Source organism: Mastigoproctus giganteus, chromosome 12 (assembly GCF_048544385.1).
Source record: "Mastigoproctus giganteus isolate SK-2022 chromosome 12, ASM4854438v1, whole genome shotgun sequence".
Lineage (NCBI taxonomy): Eukaryota > Metazoa > Arthropoda > Arachnida > Uropygi > Thelyphonidae > Mastigoproctus > Mastigoproctus giganteus.
In genome coordinates this window covers 174222219-174241201 of record NC_143586.1, presented here as the reverse complement: position 1 = coordinate 174241201, position 18983 = coordinate 174222219, and the positions used below count along the sequence as shown (strand labels likewise).

General features: G+C 38.6%; 1 protein-coding gene across 2 annotated transcripts in view; it reads left to right on the top strand.

Moving 5' to 3' along the window:
- The window catches only part of LOC150077609 (GTP-binding protein Di-Ras2-like), a 117693-nt gene that overhangs the window by 65148 nt on the left and 33562 nt on the right, over positions 1-18983 (top strand). For both annotated transcript variants that reach the window (XM_090385602.1, XM_090385603.1), the window contains exon 2: positions 2568-2653. The gene's annotated coding sequence lies outside the window, so the exon portion shown is untranslated. The remainder of the gene's footprint in view (positions 1-2567; positions 2654-18983) is intronic.

Below are 18983 nucleotides of genomic sequence, written 5' to 3'. Positions count from 1 at the left end.
AAACATCCAGCTTTGAAGTTATCTCAAAGAATGTTGCGTGACTTTCCATTTCCACGGAAGAACAGAAAAATGATGGGAGCTCTTTTCGTGACAAATGTGGTTAGAAGGGATGTTTTGTGACGACATATACACTCACCAGTTAAAATATTGTGCACCTACTTAACAGCTATTTCAGTCTCGAAATCGGTTCTTATTTCATCAGCAAAGAGCTCACTCTTCTCTACAACAAAGTAATCCAAAATGCACAGGCGCCTTCAAGCTGGTTGACTTAGAGTAATGGCAGTTCCAATGGCAGTAAGGTTGACTTAGAGTAATGGTAGTTCCAAAAAAACCTAATATGATGCACGCGTTTCTTTCTTCCTGAAATGCTTCGAAACGTGTATCTAAAATGAAGTTGTGTCCATAGACCCGAGTATGCCCAATATGACAAGAAAACCAGATGTACAGTAGTGAGCTTTCCTATGCCGTGGAAGTTTGGCCTGCGGCTCTTCCCAGCGACTGAAGAATCTTACAATAGACAGAGTTTATGTGAGATTCCACTGACCATCTGTAGAAGTAATCATGATTGAATCTAAATTAAGTTAAAGAACTTTATTCTTATTAATAATAAAATATGTCCTCCTCTTGCCGCTAGAACCACCGACACATGGCGAAGCATGGACTCTATAAGGCCTGTGAACGTTTCAGGAGGTATGTTGCACCATGTTGCCAGAATCAGGATTACATGGATCGACAGATCCACGTAATCCCAAACATGTTCTATGGGATTCTTTATCAGGCGAATTGGGCAGCCAAGGTAGCACCGTAGAAGTCAAATTTATATTCGGTAAACCACTCTTGAACAGTACTGTCAACGTGACAGGGTGCATCAGGAGCGAGAGTGCATAGCACGCGTTCCTTGAGTGCACCGGGGTTCAAGCCCGTGACTACTAAATACGATAAATATTTGTATTGACGATTTATTGTAAACTCTACTGACTTGGTTGTCGTGCCGGAGTATAAACAGAAAATTTACAACTCCCTTCATCATGATCAGCCACGATGAAAATAGTTTTTCACATTTAAAATGCTGTCTAGGAGGTATCAGGGAACGAAGCGATTCCCCGGAAATCATCCCCATACCAAAGCACTACCCGCCTTTCAGAATGGAAAAGTCAGTTTCTGTTGGACCAGGACATTGGAGTGATTCGTCTCCCCAGTTTGTCATCGTACCCTCCATCTACCGTCCACAGTAAGAAACGTTATTCAACGGAAAAAAGCAACTTTTTTCCGGTCGTCAATGGCCCAAAGACGCCATTCAGATGCAAGCTTTAGGAGTCGTTATTGATGGGTGCCCGTAAGCAAGGGTACCATGACCCAGCACCTACTCCGGGGGCCAAAAGGAAAGAGAATGCGTTGGTTGTGGTTTTGGAAATACTAACGATTGTCCCCTGTTAAAGTCCATGGTAAAAAAAAAATGTTATATTAGGACCACGCAAGAACTAACTTTACCGCCCTTGGCTATTACATCTAAATTGTATGTGTTTGTTATTTGGTCGATTTGCTTGTTTTTCTGGACGTAAAAACTGAGTTTTTATGGAGTGGGGGGGGGAGAACTTGCTATGCATGCCTGAATAAACTAACACAGACATGGAGTGCAAAAGAAAGCCCATTTGAACCCGGGACTTTTCCGCCCAGTATGGGAAGGGCTGTGTTATAACCACTGCACTATCTGCGCGGACAATCCATGACCATGATGGTTTGGACAAAGTCCAAAGCATGACCATCGATGAGGAGTGGGCGCCCGCTATTGACCCGGAAACTGCTACTCTGTTCACTTCCAGAACTCCGCGAACAGCCAAGATTCTCAATTTCTGTGATAGTGCCACCCTTCAACTGGTATGCGACAATCATCGAAATCCGTCGAATAACCTCCCTTGCCCATGTCGATCGATACTTCGTATGGACTGCATGCCACAAACCGGTAATGTGAAATTTACCGATTCTCACCGCAATACGTGTGCTACCAGTTGGGGAGGAACAGCCAATTGCTAAAACATGGAGATGGTCCTAATATTTGGGCTGGACAGTGTATCTGAAGTGTAATAGATTTAAAAAGACGCAGAATGCCTAAAGAGACAGGAGTATCTAAATTAAATAAAAATGTTGTTTGTTTGTTTGTTTGTTAAAGCAACTGAGGCTATGAAGCGTCTGTGTTCTTTCTGTAAATTGTGTTTAAACTGGGTGACTTTTTTATTAGACTCACTAACCGAATAGCGAGTGGGTCCCCTTTCCGCCCTCAAAACAGACTACACTCATCGTGGCATGGAAAAATCTACTAAAAGAAAGCGTGCTTTCTTTTAGTAGATAATTCTAAAATACCAGAATAACCTGTTAAAAGATCATAGTATAGATTCTTTAAGTCAACGTCTAAAAAAAAAAATGTTATAATAAATAAAAGATATAATAAATGTCATTTTGTTACTGCTTACATCCACCTGTCACTTAAAACAGAAATTATGTAGAAAGCTGGTTGTCTCTCTATGCTTAAAACTAACCACCTCAATTCCTTTTTTCTATAATTTCAGACATGTGGGAGAAGAACTCGCACTTTGAATGATTCAATCGTTTTCTCCTAAAATACATTACAGAAGGCATACTGGGTGATAATCAGGTAAGGTTAGACATAAGTAAAAAGTCTAATCTAACTATTATTTCCTATAAAAAATATGTATTCTTTAATTATATTAAACATCCTTGTACTGTCCCAAGACAGCAAATTGCATTTCGTTAATTCCTTGTTCAAAAGAAACATCATTTAAATGCAATCTTTAGCGAATACTTGCGTATTATAGTGGTGGTGGCTAGTTATTTCAAACTAGTTTAATGAACTGCGGAGAAATCCCTTGAACAACTGAATGAATCCTAGGTTCCGTACGATCCCAAGAAGACCTTGAAGAGGTTACTGCCCTCAGTAGTACAGTTGGTAGGAGCACCGTTCTCCCAACACCGTGTGGAAAAGGTCCAAGTTTGAGCCCCGTGGATGACGTGAGGAATTTTATGAGCCTTTTTCACAGCGTGGCTGAATTAGTCGATCTCAGACGAGGTTTGCATGGTTTTTTTTCTCCAGGAAACTCAGTATTTCGTCCAGCAAATAGAAAATTGACCTCGGAACACACGTTATTGACGTTATTATCAAGCCAATTTGATTGCCAAGAAGTCAAAGTCAAATTAGCACCTAGAAGTCAAATTCATGTTCACACCATTTTATGGCAACCTTGGCCGAAAAAAGCAGTTGGTTCATCTCAGCATTTTTTGCAAAATCTGCGTTAAAATGTGACAACCTCGAAACGCAACTTCAAGGACTCGTAGCTTGTCTTGCAGAACTATAACGCGTTGAGGAAATTGCAACTGATTCAGAGGATAGCTTAGTAAAACACTCTTCAAAATTTCATTCATTTTCGCTGGCTATCGAAGAAAGTATCGATGTATCAGAGTCAACTCAACTTACAATTTTCATACGTGGAGTTGATAATGCTTTCAATGTTACAGAGGAAATGCTTTGCTTTCAAACACTAAAAAAAGGGTTACAGAAAATGAAATCTTTGAAGAAGTAAAAGGCAGCAAAGAAAAAGTTTAACTCCTCTTTTGTTAAGCTCATAAGGCCGACAGATGGGACACCTAGGATGATTGGGCAGAAAGTCGGCTTGGTTTCCAGATTAAAATCCGTATTAGCTTCTCAACTTAGCAGAGAAACAATTTACCACATTTCACAAAGAACTTAAATGTAGTGACTGGACTCGTGCATTTCTAGTTGACATTAATATCAATCTAAATAATCTGAATTCGAAATTGAAACGGGAAAAGCAGTTAATTCATGAACTATATGCTCACATCAAAGCAAAACTCAAATTTGGGAAAGACATCTTAGGAGTGATGACACTTACCATTCCTCTACATTAGCCAATCGCAAGATGTTTGGAGACGTTTTCTATGATGATGAGCTAATGGCTGTTGACAAAGAACTCAGTTCAAGATTTCGTGACTTCAATTTAAACTTTTTTTTTCTAATCCGTTTAAAGTACATGATTTGCTGGCGAGAAAGGAAGTTCGGATGGAATTAATCGAACTTAAGCTCAATGAACTTCTGAGACAAAAATATCATAATTGTTCTTTATTTATCGCAAATCTCCCAGTAGAAGATTTTCCAAAAATTGTAGAATTTGCTAAGAAGTCTGCTTCGATGTTTGGGAGTACTTGTAACTGTGAACAGCTATTTTCTCGAATGAAAGTTAAGTCAAAAACTGACGCTAGTACATCTTGAAAATAATTTCCCAACTGCAACATCTAAGGTTTCCCCCAACTGCCAAACATTTGGTAAAAAAAAATTGCAAAATTCTCCAAAACTCCAAATCTCGTTAAAATTTGGTCAGATACTTTTTCCTAAATTTTTGTCTTCAATTTTAAATAAATAAAAAATATATAATTGTGTTGCTTACATTACCATCTTACGTACTGGAGGCACCTTTTTGTGAAGTGAAATAGGAAAATAATCAATAATTTACTACACTGTACAAGTCTACAATTTTATAACGAATGTACTGCATTTCATTTATTTAAAGATCTATTTGATGTTTAATTATGGAATTCGGTAGAAAATTAGTTATGGCTGCGGCCCACAGTCATGCCCTGATGGACAGCGGCCTACAAAAGGTTGCCCATGCCTGTCTTACATAATAAAGACGCTTAGAAGTTTTGGGGCCTGTTAATGGAGAAACTTTGACTGAAACGCGTAAGGTTCTCCTGTAAGCCGTTTCACCGTTGCTTGCTAATGCTCCCGATGAAAACGGGCAGCATACTGAAATGTGGCGTGCTGTAGGTCATGGATAGTGGCAAGTAATTAGCAGAGGATGACAGAACTTGGTTCTCATCGAAAAGTCGCAATCATAATCAGCGCGCGACTCTACTTATATGCATAAAGCAGGTTAAAATGGCACAAAAGGAATGAGTCCACAAAACCGACTTTCGGACGGACTACACTAAGAAAAGACATAGAAAGAATTAAACAAGCTTTTCAACTTTGGTATGCTCAGCAAGGCAAATGTAATATCAGTTAATGATACACTGCAAAGTACCAAAATGCCAGTTTGGTTAATAATACACTACAAAGCTAATTACCACACTTTTCTTTCGCATTTAAGTAATCGTGTATCCACACCCATTCCATTAACATCCGAACAAATAATCTTTATTTGCAGCAAAACTAATAACGCTGAAACCTTCAGTCTCTATAACAGCCTCTAGTCTCAGTGGGAGATTAGATTCTGTTATGCCCTCAAACCAGTCCATTACAACGCGCACTGTACTGTGTTTCAAAGTCCAAAATCTAGACAAGATGTGTATAACCTTCCAACGACCATTGCCTGATAGAATTTTTGCAACTTCCCGAGAGCTGGAGTCGTACGACGCTCACTATTCTATGATAAAAATTACAAATTAAAAAGGTCATTATTGAAGCACAATAAAATTTGCATAACTGTTGATCTCAATCACAATATATAATGTATTTCGTGTATGTGTGTGTGTGTATATACACGCGTATATGATATTTTTAAAGAGGGTAACAGGCACAATACACTTTCTCTGGCTCTTAACATCATTTAATAAAGGAAACTATAAAGTATTTCTTGTAACCTAACTATGACCAGTAAAATAAAATCAGAAACGGATAGATTTGCCAATTATGGTTTAGATATTCAATAGTGCTGTCCCCTTATTCATTGTATTTGCATATAAATTCTTTATTACTTTAATAATTTCCTCCTTAGGGCGAATAAATTTGTTTTTGACTCAAATCCATCCATCTCTCTCTCTCTCTCTCTCTCTCTCTCTCGAGAAGATACTTGAAGTGATTAGCGTTGCTCTGGCAATGGACCGGCTCATTAAGCCAGCAGGTAGTAAGTTTTAAAAGGTGTGTTAGTTTGCTATGCACATCTGTTCAAAAGTCTTTCTCTGTGTCTGCTTTCGCTCGACAGCGCCATTATTTCTTCCTCACTTTTAAGAGTTATCTAAAATTTACCATTTTCATCCGATATCTACGTCCAGCAAAATACAGTTTTTCTTTTCTTCAATTTAGGTAGTAGCACCTTTTACACTGACGAAACTATTTTCTTTGAAATATAAAAAGTGTTTTTATGGTTTATACATTTGTTAAAATCGTCTAAAGACAACCACTGAGTACCTTTGGCGTTTACTGAGCGCAGGACCACAGGACACGATAAGGCCTAAGATAAAGCGTACAAAGAGACCATAAAAAAGCATTCTCACAAAAAGGAACGCTCATTCCAAAATCCAGCACGGGCCGGGCAGTGAGCTAAGACACACCTGTAGTTGCCGACCAATTTGAATTTCCAATTGCTTTTTCTTAGTTTCTTCATAAACTTCGATCATTTTAATTATTCACGAGCTAGGACTGATATCTCTTGGCTTTCTTGGAAGCCTTACCTCAAAAGTTGAGAGGTGTGTACTGTATTTGTGTTTTGGATTCATCAGTTCTTAATATGAGTTATTAAAAACTAATTGTTACCTTCGGTAAGAGGGAGCCATTATCGATTGACAAATAGAAGTATGGCAGTAAATATTACTTCGACGAAACAATTATATTTCATTTCATCAGATACGTAAATATTTCATATTTCGTAAATGAAAAGTAAACTTAATTGCTTTTAATCACTGCATGGTAAATAAATTTTGCGATTCTAATTTGTGATGTTAATTAATGGAAAATAAGATTCGAGTGGTTAATGGACGAAGAATGCGTATCATTTTGAAAGGAATATGACGGATGATGCCAGGAACTTTAGCTAGTAAATGATAAACAAAATCAAAAACTAACATGAAATTTGTATCCTATCGTTCTTAACAAGAAAATCAATATTGGGAGAAATATACTATCCTCTCAAAATTATTGAACGCCTTTCCAAACCGTTGGATGATGTTCAATATAGCCGAATGTTCAACCTTCCAATAAAATCCCGAAAATGTGAGCCGGATGTATGCAGATATAGGGTTATCAACCTCCACTGTCCTGATTTTTGGCATAATGTCCCAGTGTCCTCAAAAACCTCTGAACATTCTGTTTTCTCCTGTTTTTCATGTAAAGCTACTTTTTTTTACTAAAAATAAGTAGTAATTTTGTTAATTATCGTGGCAAAAAAAAAAACATTATCGTAATCACTTGAACCACGCCTGCATTTTACATTACATAATAAAAAGACACAGGGAAATTCCAACAGTATATCTGGAGCTTTAATATACTTGCACTTTAATATACAGAAATATTGAAAAGGTTACCTTTCTTGTTTGTATCATGGGGGCCAGTCATATTTAAAATCACTTACAATATCATGAATTTTGGAGCTTTCACTATCAAATCTTATAATCTAACACAAGCCCTCCCCTCCTCTCTCTCATTTCAAAACGATAGGGAACCCTTTCGCTCAAAATACCAGATAGGATACACAATATTTCGATCTTGTCATACTGGGCAGCCAGAAAATAGGTATAATATGCTAAAACCTTTGCCTAGCCGAAATCGGACGTGATTTTCGACTTAGATCATTATCAAGGACTGGCTAACGTACTACAACATACGAGAAGTTTTGCCATTTGTGAATAGCCTCACCCAGTGAAGATCCTTTCTTAGTCCTTTAGCATGAACTATATTCGCTTCTCATAATGATTTAGGTCTTACATAGAACGAACGTCTAACATTCCAGGACCGATTCATTCACGCCTAAACCAAGATGTTCATGACCGTGCAGGTCATAAAGCAAGAGCTCATACGCCTGTGAAATCCAAGACAAATGATTCCATACATTCTTTGATATCTAGTGCCAGTCGGATTATATACATCTGTTATCTCTTATTCTCCGTTATCCTATCAGAGAAAAAAAATTTTCTTGCTCAGAAGTACTGCATCTTGCGATGGATTAAAAGCATTACTGGAAACCCATTTACCCTCTCCAAAATTGCACTCGATATAACCCTAAATGCCAAGCTGTGGAGACAGGTAACAGCAAAGGACCTACAAACTCTGACACTTCTCTGCACTAAAAGAATAGACCACCAATCAATTTATTCGCTTTATCTCGGTGAGTTAAATACGTATGTTTAAAATTCATCCTGATTTTTGCACCAATAGAAAGGCTCTCCTCGTACATTGCTGTTTCACAAATGTATTTGACTACAAAAATGTAATAAATAATTATTATAATTATAAGTATCAGTTAATAGGAATTGAACGAATTTCTATCCTCTGCCTTTATGTATGCGATCGAAATGAAGAGTGGAAATTACTTCCAAAGTAATATTTCATCAGAGTAACGTGATTAAGAAAAATCTTGTTAAAGATCTGTTGAGGAGTTCACAAGTTGAATGCAGCAGCGAACTCCTTCCATCTCTATTACATATTAATTCCATAGTAATATCTTTGACATATTTTATTCCAATTGCAATATTAAATCGAGCTACGCAAAGAAAAAAAAAAGGAAAGGAAAGACTTGCCAATAACACAGGCCAAGAAAAGCTTAAGTGTCAAGTGCACACGCGAAATATTTCAGCGAACTTCTTTTGGTAGATAAAAGAATCCGTACGTTGTTTAGGGTTGAACTCACATTTCAATCGATAAGACTTTCGCTGTAACGTCGCCAACCCTTTCCAACTGCTCACTTAAGTCCTTCCGTCATCAGCGATTTCAAGTAATGGAGAATATTATTCGGTTTAGTGACAGAAGGCATTGCTTCGCGGATGTAACCAGTTGCCCTTGAAATGACAGTATTGATGCGCGGGCTAGCTACGTTTGTACCAGCAACTGCTATGCCTTCTTGGTTGGTTGATCTTAGAAAAAAGATCAGGCAGTTAAAAAGACAGATGCTCCACCGAGAAAGAGAATGCAAAGGAAAGTACACAAGTTTTCCTGCAGGAACAGGAAAACTTGTAGGATTATAAGGAAAATAACTCTGTGAATAAAACCAAAATTTCCAGAGCAATTGTAAAGATTTCTTTGATTTCTTTCCCATCCCTTAAAAGAAGGAAGTATTAACAATTAACCCTTTTTGGAATCCAGCTAGTTTTATTTTATAAAATTCTCTACACGTAGCCAATGGACTTTCTCGATTCATGCAGTCTGAAGCCCACATAAATGCAACGCTTAAAGTCATCTGTCAGCTCCTGGAGCATGCTATGTTAATTTGGGACCCGGGCGAATGGATCTGCACCTGAAAGTTCTACCATTTGTTACGGCAATTTGACAAACGTTTAGAAGGATCATTTGCTTCTAAATAGGGGAATTTTCATCCAACACCTTGCAATGCGATAATGCGCGCTGTGATGGAAGTTTATTTTTCGACCAATATCTACATTATAGCTATTAATCGTCTTAATAAACCATTACTTTCATTTGCATTAACACCATGCGATTACGTCATAGTACGAAGAATCAAGGCGCGGACGAAGGTCAAGCCTCTTATCGATCGATTCGCGTAATGAATGCAAAAATAAAGAAGCGACTGTCGGGCGGGGTATCTAGTTAATAAGACCGCAGATCTCTCCCTGTAATTGCGCACCCAAAGAGCAGAATTCGGGCAAGTGTTCAGCTGTAGAAGCACAAGTATGCGAACGTGTAACAAAGACTCGCGAATGTCATTAATGAATCCCCTGGCGCGTGACAATGAAGGGATTTTATAAGCGGTTGCTGAACTTTGCCACTTGAACAAGTCGATAAAGCTTTCTTTGTCTAGTGAACTAATTGTTGTCAGGATAAAACTCTTCACTCTCCGCATTTTAAAGCAACCACAAAAGGAAGTAAATTGCTCTTTCAACGATAAAGTTTCCTCCTCGATAAAGCTGATAATCGATAATGTTTCAACTGCTTCCTCTTTTTTGTTGAAATGAATATGCCTAAGAAGACATGGTCCGAAGCGGTTTCCGTACATTGGTTACAACATTATCGGTGGCACAAAAAATTCGAGACTAATTTATAATTCACTCGTTTATTATTACGCAGAATATTTTTAAAAATTATCAAGAGATTGTTATCGGGTTTTAAGAGCATCAGCAACTTAAGCCATACTGCACCGTATATATAATGTCTATTAATTACGTGTGGTCCATGTGCTGTATTCTGGATGAAAACTTGAATTTCCGGGAGAAAAAACCATGCTACTCTCGCCTGTGACCAACTAATTCAACCAACCATTGTGAAAAAGGTCCATAAAAATTCCTCGCGTCATTGACGGGATTCGAACTCGGGAATTTTCACCCGGTGTGGGAAGAATGGTGATTCTATCAACTCTGCTATCCATGAGGACAATCAAGGGATAAGGAGAATATAATAGTAACAACAGCCTTTATGTAAATTGATTTCCTAACAATGTTTCTAAAAAAAATAAAGCGAGAGATGGCCACCCCTCCTACAGAAAGATAGGCAATCCCCAAGAACTTTATCACTCCAGGTGGTCACTGCCCCTTGGTGTCGACTTTTTTACCACAGAAGTTTTTAATGACATTTTAGAAGAATGTTATCGCTAAGAGTATTTTGTCGTCAATTAAATTCGAACCACATTCATTGCAGAAACTTTCTGTCTTTATAAGTTCCTAGAATCGTATTACATGGAAACTGTCTTTTAGCCATTTCAAACAAAATATAGCATTAACTGGACGAGTTTCAGTTACATCCGAGAATTTCCAAAACGTCTCGAGTGTGCTATCGATCACTCCAAGCAACGAATGAATTTCAGGTAAAAGTGAATGGTTTTTGTGATCCTTTAAGTAGAGTGGTATTGAGCAAAACTGCTATCCTTCAATTGGAGCTACAGAAAACTATAAAGGTAAAAAAGGTAGCAGAAAGGCGCATACAAATATATCCCTTAAAATGAAATCGAGGTCGAATTATACGCACTCCCAAAAATCTATGTAACTTTTTTTTCTTACATATCCAACTGTTTTTGTTCAAGTACGTAAGGCATCCATGTGAACTGATTCACCCTATTTTTAATGAATAATTTATAAAATCGTCACTTTCTATTTAAGAGGTCTTAACAAATATCCAATCCACAGCTAGTTCTCAGTATTATACTACCTTAAGAAACATTTTTATCAAATCACAGAAACTACCAACAACGGAGAAATCTTTATCTCCAGAATCATAAATTTTGACTTTGTTGGCCCTGATATCCCAAAACTTGCTTATACATCATATGTTCGTCCAATTCTGGAGTACGCAACACAAGTGTGGACCCCTTTCGGTATAAATAATATTAATACGCTGGAAAGGGTTCAAAAATCTCTCATCAGATTCTTAGTTTATAAATCAGATTTAGACTATTTTATGTTTAAATATAAAGATTGGTGTAAAATTTTTAACCTTCCCATGTTAAGTCATTTTTAAGTCACTCTTCCGAAATTAAAGAAAAATGTTAATCGTCTCACTGACAGAATTCTCAGAATTATTTCAAAATATCCCCACTCAAACTCTAAAATGATTTCATCCACAAGTTTATTTTGGTTCTGTTAAGTCATACGCCAGATCTTATTTTTGATATTGAAATTTGGCATGCAAGCTTTATTTTATTTTTAATTGATTATTTGCAACACGTGGCTAAATTAATAACAGTATAATGTGGATTTTAATTTCGATTAATTTAAAAACTGAAATATAGTCGAAAAAACTCGACATTCGATTACTCTGATTTATAGAAAAATTAACAAAAATGTTTCCTTTTCGGATTGCATTCGAGATAGGATGTAGATTCGAGATTAAAGAAAATTTGCATATTGATGTTTATATGCAATCTCGCTATGTTTACCAGATCATCATCATCAGCCATTTTCAATCCACTGCAAGATGAAGGCCTCTCCAGCAGGCGCCTCCGTAGCCAGGTGGACAGGAGCAGCAGTGTGTAGCACACGCTTCTTGATTAAACCGGGGTTCGAGCCCGTCACCACCAAATACGGAGGATGCGGAAAGGTCAGAGAATGACCACCACATATCCCCGGAGCAATATGGCCTTACTTTCTAATTCTCCTAAAAACCAAATAACAACAACAACCTCTCCAGAAACTTTCCAGTTCTTTCTGTTTTGTGCAATGGCCATCAATTTACTATCCACAAACTCATGAATTTCATCAGTCCATCTCCATCGGTGTCTTCCAGGTTTTCTTCTAGCTCCTCTTGGATACCATTCTGTTATTATCTTAGTCCATCTGTCATCATGTCTTCGAGCTATGTGTCCTGCCCAAGACCATTTTAGTTCTTCAGTTTTGATAAGAATGTCCTTTACTTGAGTTTGCTGCCTAATCCATGTGTTTCTCTTCTTATCTAACAGTCTGATTCCCAAATATAATTCGTTCCATTCTTCGCTGTGTAGTTCCCAGCTCTCTTACATTCTTTTGATGAGTGCCTAAGTTTCACTTCCATAAGTCATGGTGGGGAGTATACATTGGTTCATTATTTTACGTTTCAGACAAATTGGGATATTGCTCCTCAGTATGTGATAATATTTCCTGAATGCGAACCATCCAAAATTTATTCTTCTCTTGACTTCCAGCCAATTATTATTACAGCTGATGACTTGTCCCAGATAAGTATATGATCCCACCTTTTCAATTACTACTGCTTCAATCATTATGTCCCTTTCTGTGGCATACTTGTTCATCGTTACTTTTGTTTTAGCCATATTCATCTTTAGTCCAAAATCCTTACTAACTCTGCATAGTGATTAAGATTTTCCTCTAATTCTTTGGGATCGTGGCTTTTGACCACAATGTCATCTGCAAATCGTAAATGGTTTAGGTACTCTCCATTCACATTGACTCCTTTCTGCGACCAGTCTAATCTTCTGAAAGCTTCCTCAAGGGCAGCAGTAAACAAATTCAGAGATAGTGTCTCCTTGTCAAACTCCTTTTTCGATTTTAAATTTCCTACTGTCTTTGTCTAGTCTAATAAAGGAGGTAGCGTTCTCATATATTTTCTTCAAAATCTATGAGGTGTCTATGCCTTGTCTTTCCAGTACCCAAAACATTTTCTTATGCTGTATGGAGTCAAATGCCTTTTCATAATCCAAAAATGCCAGGCATAATGGTGTTTTGTATTCATTTTCTTTCTCCATTAGCCGTGATATTACGTGAAGGTGATCCATAGTTGAGAATCCTGTCCTAAAGCCAGCTTGCTCTTTCGGTTGATTCTCATCAAGTATTCTTTCTAATCTGTTAGTAATGACCCTTCTGAACAACTTCTAGATGTGGGATAACAAGCTAATTGGTCTATAATTTCCAATTTCTGATTTATCTCCTTTCTTATGCAGCAAAACTATAATTGCATTATTCCACTGCTTAGGCGTCACACCTTTTCTAATGCATTTTGTGAAGAGCCTTGCCAGTTTTTGTGTTATGTCTCTTCCTCCCAATTTTAACAACTCTACAGTAACTTCATCTTCCCCCGGGGCTTTCTGATGCTTCATTTTCTTCAATGCATGTTCTACCTCATCAGGAAGGATATCGGGTTAATTTGCAATCCATCTTCCCCACTGCTGACATCATTCACTCGCTCCTTGTATAATTCTCTATAGTAGTCCTGCTATTTGAATTCTGCCTTCTCTGCTATTTATAGGTACACCATCGCTATTCTTCAGTTTCAGTATCATTTGTCTTTCTGTATTACTGCTCATGGCTGCTGATTTAAATCCTTTGTTTTCCCTTAATGCTTGTTCTACTTTTCTTGTATTAAATCTTCTTATGTCCTCTCTGAGTCTCTTTCTAATGGCTTTGCATAACTCAGTATACTCAATTTTTTCCTTGTCAGTGTTAATCTTGCTCTTCATTTGTAGTCTTCGGTTCATCATGACAAGTGTTTCTTGACTAATTTTTTCTTCTTTGGATTTATTTTTATTTATAGGTTTCTTGGGCTTCATCACTTTCAGAAAGTTGTAATATTCCTCGTCGATATCTTGGTCCTGAGCAGTCTTCAGAAACTCAAACTTGTTCTTACGTTCCAGTACATACTGCTTTTTCTCTTCTTCTGTTATCTCAAAGACCTTCGTATTATTTACTCGAGTCAGTTTTTTTCCTTTCTTTTCTTACATCTATATCAAGTGTGCATCTTACCATTCTGTGATCACTTCCAACACTTACCTTGTTCAGGACGGTAGCATCATTCACGATATATCTTCTGTTAGTGAGGATGAAGTCGATTTCATTAGTTGTTAATTCATTTGGACTCTTCCATGTCCACTTTCTGTTCACCCTTTTCTTGAAAAAAAAAGTGTTCATTACTGAGAATCCTCGCAATTCTGCAAATTCCACAAGTCTTTCACCAATTCCAAGATATCCTATAGTTCTCCTTTCTGCGCTGTTTTGTCTCTTTCCAACCTTAGCATTGAAGTCCTCCATAATGATAGTGTAGTGGGTTTTCTGGCCATATAGAAGACTCTCAATTTCGGTGTACATTTCTTCAACCTCTTCATCATCATGGCTCGATGTTGGTGCATAAATCATTATAACCTTTAATTTGTACCTCTTAGAAATCCTGAGTAGTAGTCTTGACACCCTTGGTGATGTACTTTGGAATTCCAAAATGTTGTTTTTTTATCTGTATGGACCAGAAAGCCAACTCCACCTTCGCTCCTTTCACTGTTTCCATTGGTGTACAGCAGATTTCCACTTGATAAACTTATAAGTGATTCATTTCTTCTTCTTGTTTCAGCCAAACCGATGATATTCCAATTCACATTTTCTAGTTCCTTTTCCAGCTCTAATACCCTGTCTTCACCGATGAGCGATCTTACGTTGTAACAGGCCAAGTTCAGTTTCTATGCATGGCAGCCTGATCGTACCCAGAGATTCTTAGCACCCTCTGCAACCCACTCTGATCCTCTCGCTGCCGTCAGAGGGGGAGTGAGAGCCTCTGGGGACTGAGGGCCATTTGTTTCGTCGTGCTGTCATGAGCCAGATACCAGATATGAATATTTAATTACTTTTGTTTAATATATTTGAAAAATCAGCGAAAAATAAAGTTTATCTTTAGACAAATGGGTATCATAACATTTACTTGATACAGAATTTAAAAAAAAAACTACTTTTACTACAGTGTAAGCAGTTAAGATAGGTTTCATAATATGGTTCAGGTCGGCGAAGGCACAGGAGGGCAGGAACCCAAAACCACTTAGTTATAATAATAGCCATATAGTGCGAGGAAGCCATGGGCATTTTGCTGCACTGGCCGTTTTGGCATTTTGATTTGCTTTCCTCCTTACATAGGTAACTATCCAGATGACCTTTGAATTTATTCAAACTTTCAGCCTGAACTACCTGCGAGGGCAACATTTCCAGCAATCAACGACTCGCTGGCTAAAAGAAAACTTTCTACAACCTAATCTAAACTTCTTCCCCTGTAATTTGAATTTTTTCCACGAGTTCTGGAATTGTCTGTAACAGTGAAAATTCCGCCTTAGTTCATTTTACTAACCCCCTCTCAGAGCCTTATAAACCTCAATAGGTTAACTCTGAGGTGCCTGGTTGCCAAGCTTTGTAGCCCACATATACGGAGTCTTTCCTCATATGGTCGCCCTTTTGCCGATCTCACAATACGAGTTGTCCATCTTTGAACCCTTTCAAGAAGCTCAATGTCTTGTTTCAGGTGAGACCTCCATACTTGAACATAATATTCCAAATGCAGTCTTACAATTGCCTTATTCAATGCGACTATGACCACTATATCTCAACAGGATAATGTTCGATAAATCGATATTTAGCCGTTGGCCCACACTTGGCCCCGTGGGGGCAGACCGGGTACACCATTATTTTAAATGGTAATCTGACAGGCCCTGCTACCTAATTTCCTGAGATTTCGGTGGCTAGGGCGTATGTGAAAAAAAAAGGGGGGAGAGGGGGAAATACGCTAGAATTTTGCTAGACCGAAAGGGTTGTGAGCGATTTGAATTCGGACATTTCTAATTTTCACTCAGTAGGGGGTTTTATGGGATCACCTAGATCTGTGAAGTCTGTCCACCTTCACAACATTTATGGGAACCTTTTGCAAATTACTGTTATGAACTTAATCGCCAGAATGCCACTTCTGTGTAAGGCAGTGATAAAATCTCGTGGAGGATATTTTAATGAAAATCAGTTGTTCATATTAATCGTTTTAATATTTTTTGCCATAAATTTTTCAATGCTTAATAAAAATCATAAAATACTTTGTAGTACACTGAAAGGACAGAATTCATGGGATACCCGATTCCTGGGCAACGCGACGCTGTCACTCGTTTCGCTAGTAGACGAATCCACCACTTGGCATGTCAATAGGTACACTGCATTCACGTAGACGGTAATTCGGTGTCAGTATGGATAAACGTCGTGAGTTAACCGACTTTGAAAGAGGGATGATAGTGGGTGCCCGACGCATGGGTCACTATCACGGAGTTGGTAGAGAAATTGCACTATCGCCGTTCGACAGTATCAACAGTGCATCAGGAATAGGCCATTTCGGGAATAACATCTCGTTGTGGACAGCTCTGTGGACGCAGAAAAGTGGTGGATGAATGTGCTCATCTGTCTCGCAATGTTTCAGCCAACAGGAGAGCGACAGTGGCACAAAAAAAAATAATAATATATATATATATTATATTAGGGCTACTCATAATTTCTTACATATGCCCGTATATCTATTATGTCTGTAAATTGCGTGTGTTCTCTGGTCGATTTGCCTGTTTCGCTGAACGAAAAAACCTTACTATCTACGCCTGAGACAGACTAACTCAGCCACGGAGTGAAAAAAACCCATAAAAGTTCCTCGCGTCATCGAGCGGACGGGAGGATGCATATCTGGCGGAAACCGCACGAAGTTATGCACCTATCATATCAACAAGGAACTGTTCAGGCAGGTGGATGGTTGGTAATGGTCTGTGGCGTGTTCAACTGGCACACGCTATGACTTCTGGTACGTCTAGACGCATCTCTGAACGGTCCAGGTTATGTACCCATCCTTGCAGACCATCTGCATCTCTTCACGGTCGTGCATCCACAGGGCAATGGACTCTTCCAGCAGGACGATGCGCCTCCCCCACAGAGCCGTGGTGACTAGAACATAGTTCGGAGAGCATTCTACATATTTTACCACCATGGAATGGCCTCCCCGTTCTCCACATGAATCCTGTGGAGCATCTTTGGGATGCTGTGGAAAGGTACGTTCGAGCTTTGGATCCTCCACCCAGGAATGCGACGGAATTATGGACAGCGGTGTAGCAAGCACGGATGGAAATACCTGTGGAAGGCTTTCGTGAAATAGCGGACCCAATGCCTCGCCGCGTGACTGCCCTTATCCGAGCGAAAGGGTGGGCCTATCCGTTACTAGGTAGGCATTCCATGATTTCTGTCAACTTAGTGTATATTATTTTTATATTAAGCTTTACACTGTCGTAGCTAATTTCAAAAAATCGACAAAATACACACACAACTATACTGATTATTTGATTCCATGTGGTCCTCTCGATTGATAAAATGGCCACATCACATCATTTTTTCTTGGCTTAACGTTGACCGTAATTAGTTTTTAATCAATTTCAGCTTGCTGGAACCTCTTTCACATCGCGCAACTGTCACTGGAATCGTTAAAGATATTCTCAATGCCATTTCCAGGTTGGGAAACGATTCTAACAGTTCATATTCATGAATAATTTAACATTTAAGATTTCTCTTGCAAAAGCAGGATGATAAACTAATTGGAATAATCAAAACATAAAATCTAAAACGTTGCCAATTCTTTAATCTTTCTTTTGGCGCCCCTTTCAGCTTTTAACCTGAGGCAAGAGCCTAGTTCGCCTTGCCCTCGGCATGGCTCTGGCTTAAACAGAACAGCTAGTCCTTGAAGACAAGCGTGTGACTATAAATTTTAATGCAAATGAGTGAACATTAGCCGTGGGTCTGTTTGCACCATAATGTATGAGTTTTTGCACGTGGTGCCGATGGGTTCCGAGATTGAGTGTTCGGAAAACATTTTGGAGCTTCGTAGATTTTTTGATAATGATGATAAAGCTGATGATTTTTTTCCGAATTGTGGTGATGGATGAATGCTAAGTACATCACTGTAACCCAGAAACAAAACATATGCGCAAACAATAGAAGCATTCACCTTCACCAATCCCAACCCCAAAAAAACCAAGGTTAAACTGTCTGCCAACTAGGTCATGCTGTCAGTCTTTTGGGATTCTAAAGGTAATATATTTACAGATTACCTCCCTAAAGGCAACAGCATCACTCACCGGGGAGTACTACAATACTGGGAAACGTAAGAGCAGTTATACAGCATATACAAAGGGTACTAGGAAAGTTTTGCAATATGACGCAACAATGAATCACAGGAAGGTGCTTGTTGCTGCATGTTGAGACATGTTCATACGTGCATAGTAGCCGCCGCGCCAAGTCGATGGGCTCAGTTATTCATTAGTAGTGAGAGTGTAAAGTGCTTGCGATGGCATCGTGGTCACGAAATGAGATAAGGACAGTTTTGCGGTATAATTTCGTGCGTGGTTTAACCATAGACCAGTGCTTAGAAGAAATGACTCTTGCACTAGATGATGATTGTCCACATCGTACAACGATATTCAGGTGGTATAGAGAATTCCAAAGGGGAAATTTCACTCTGGAGGATTCTGAGAGGCCAGGAAGTCCACGAACGTCAGTTACGGAGGAAAACGTTACTGCTGTGAGGAAAATGCTTGACGAAAACAGGCGAGTGACCTACCAACAGATAGAGGATACTTTGGGCCTAAATGCACCAGCAATTCGTTCGATTCTGCAAGATCATTTGCACGTGAAGAAACTTTGTTCTCTCTGGGTGCCGCATCAACTGACTGAAGAGCAGATGACACGACGTCTGACTTGGTGCCGGGAGATGTTAAAAAAGTTTGATAAGGGACAATCTCGGTATGTGAACAACATCATGACAG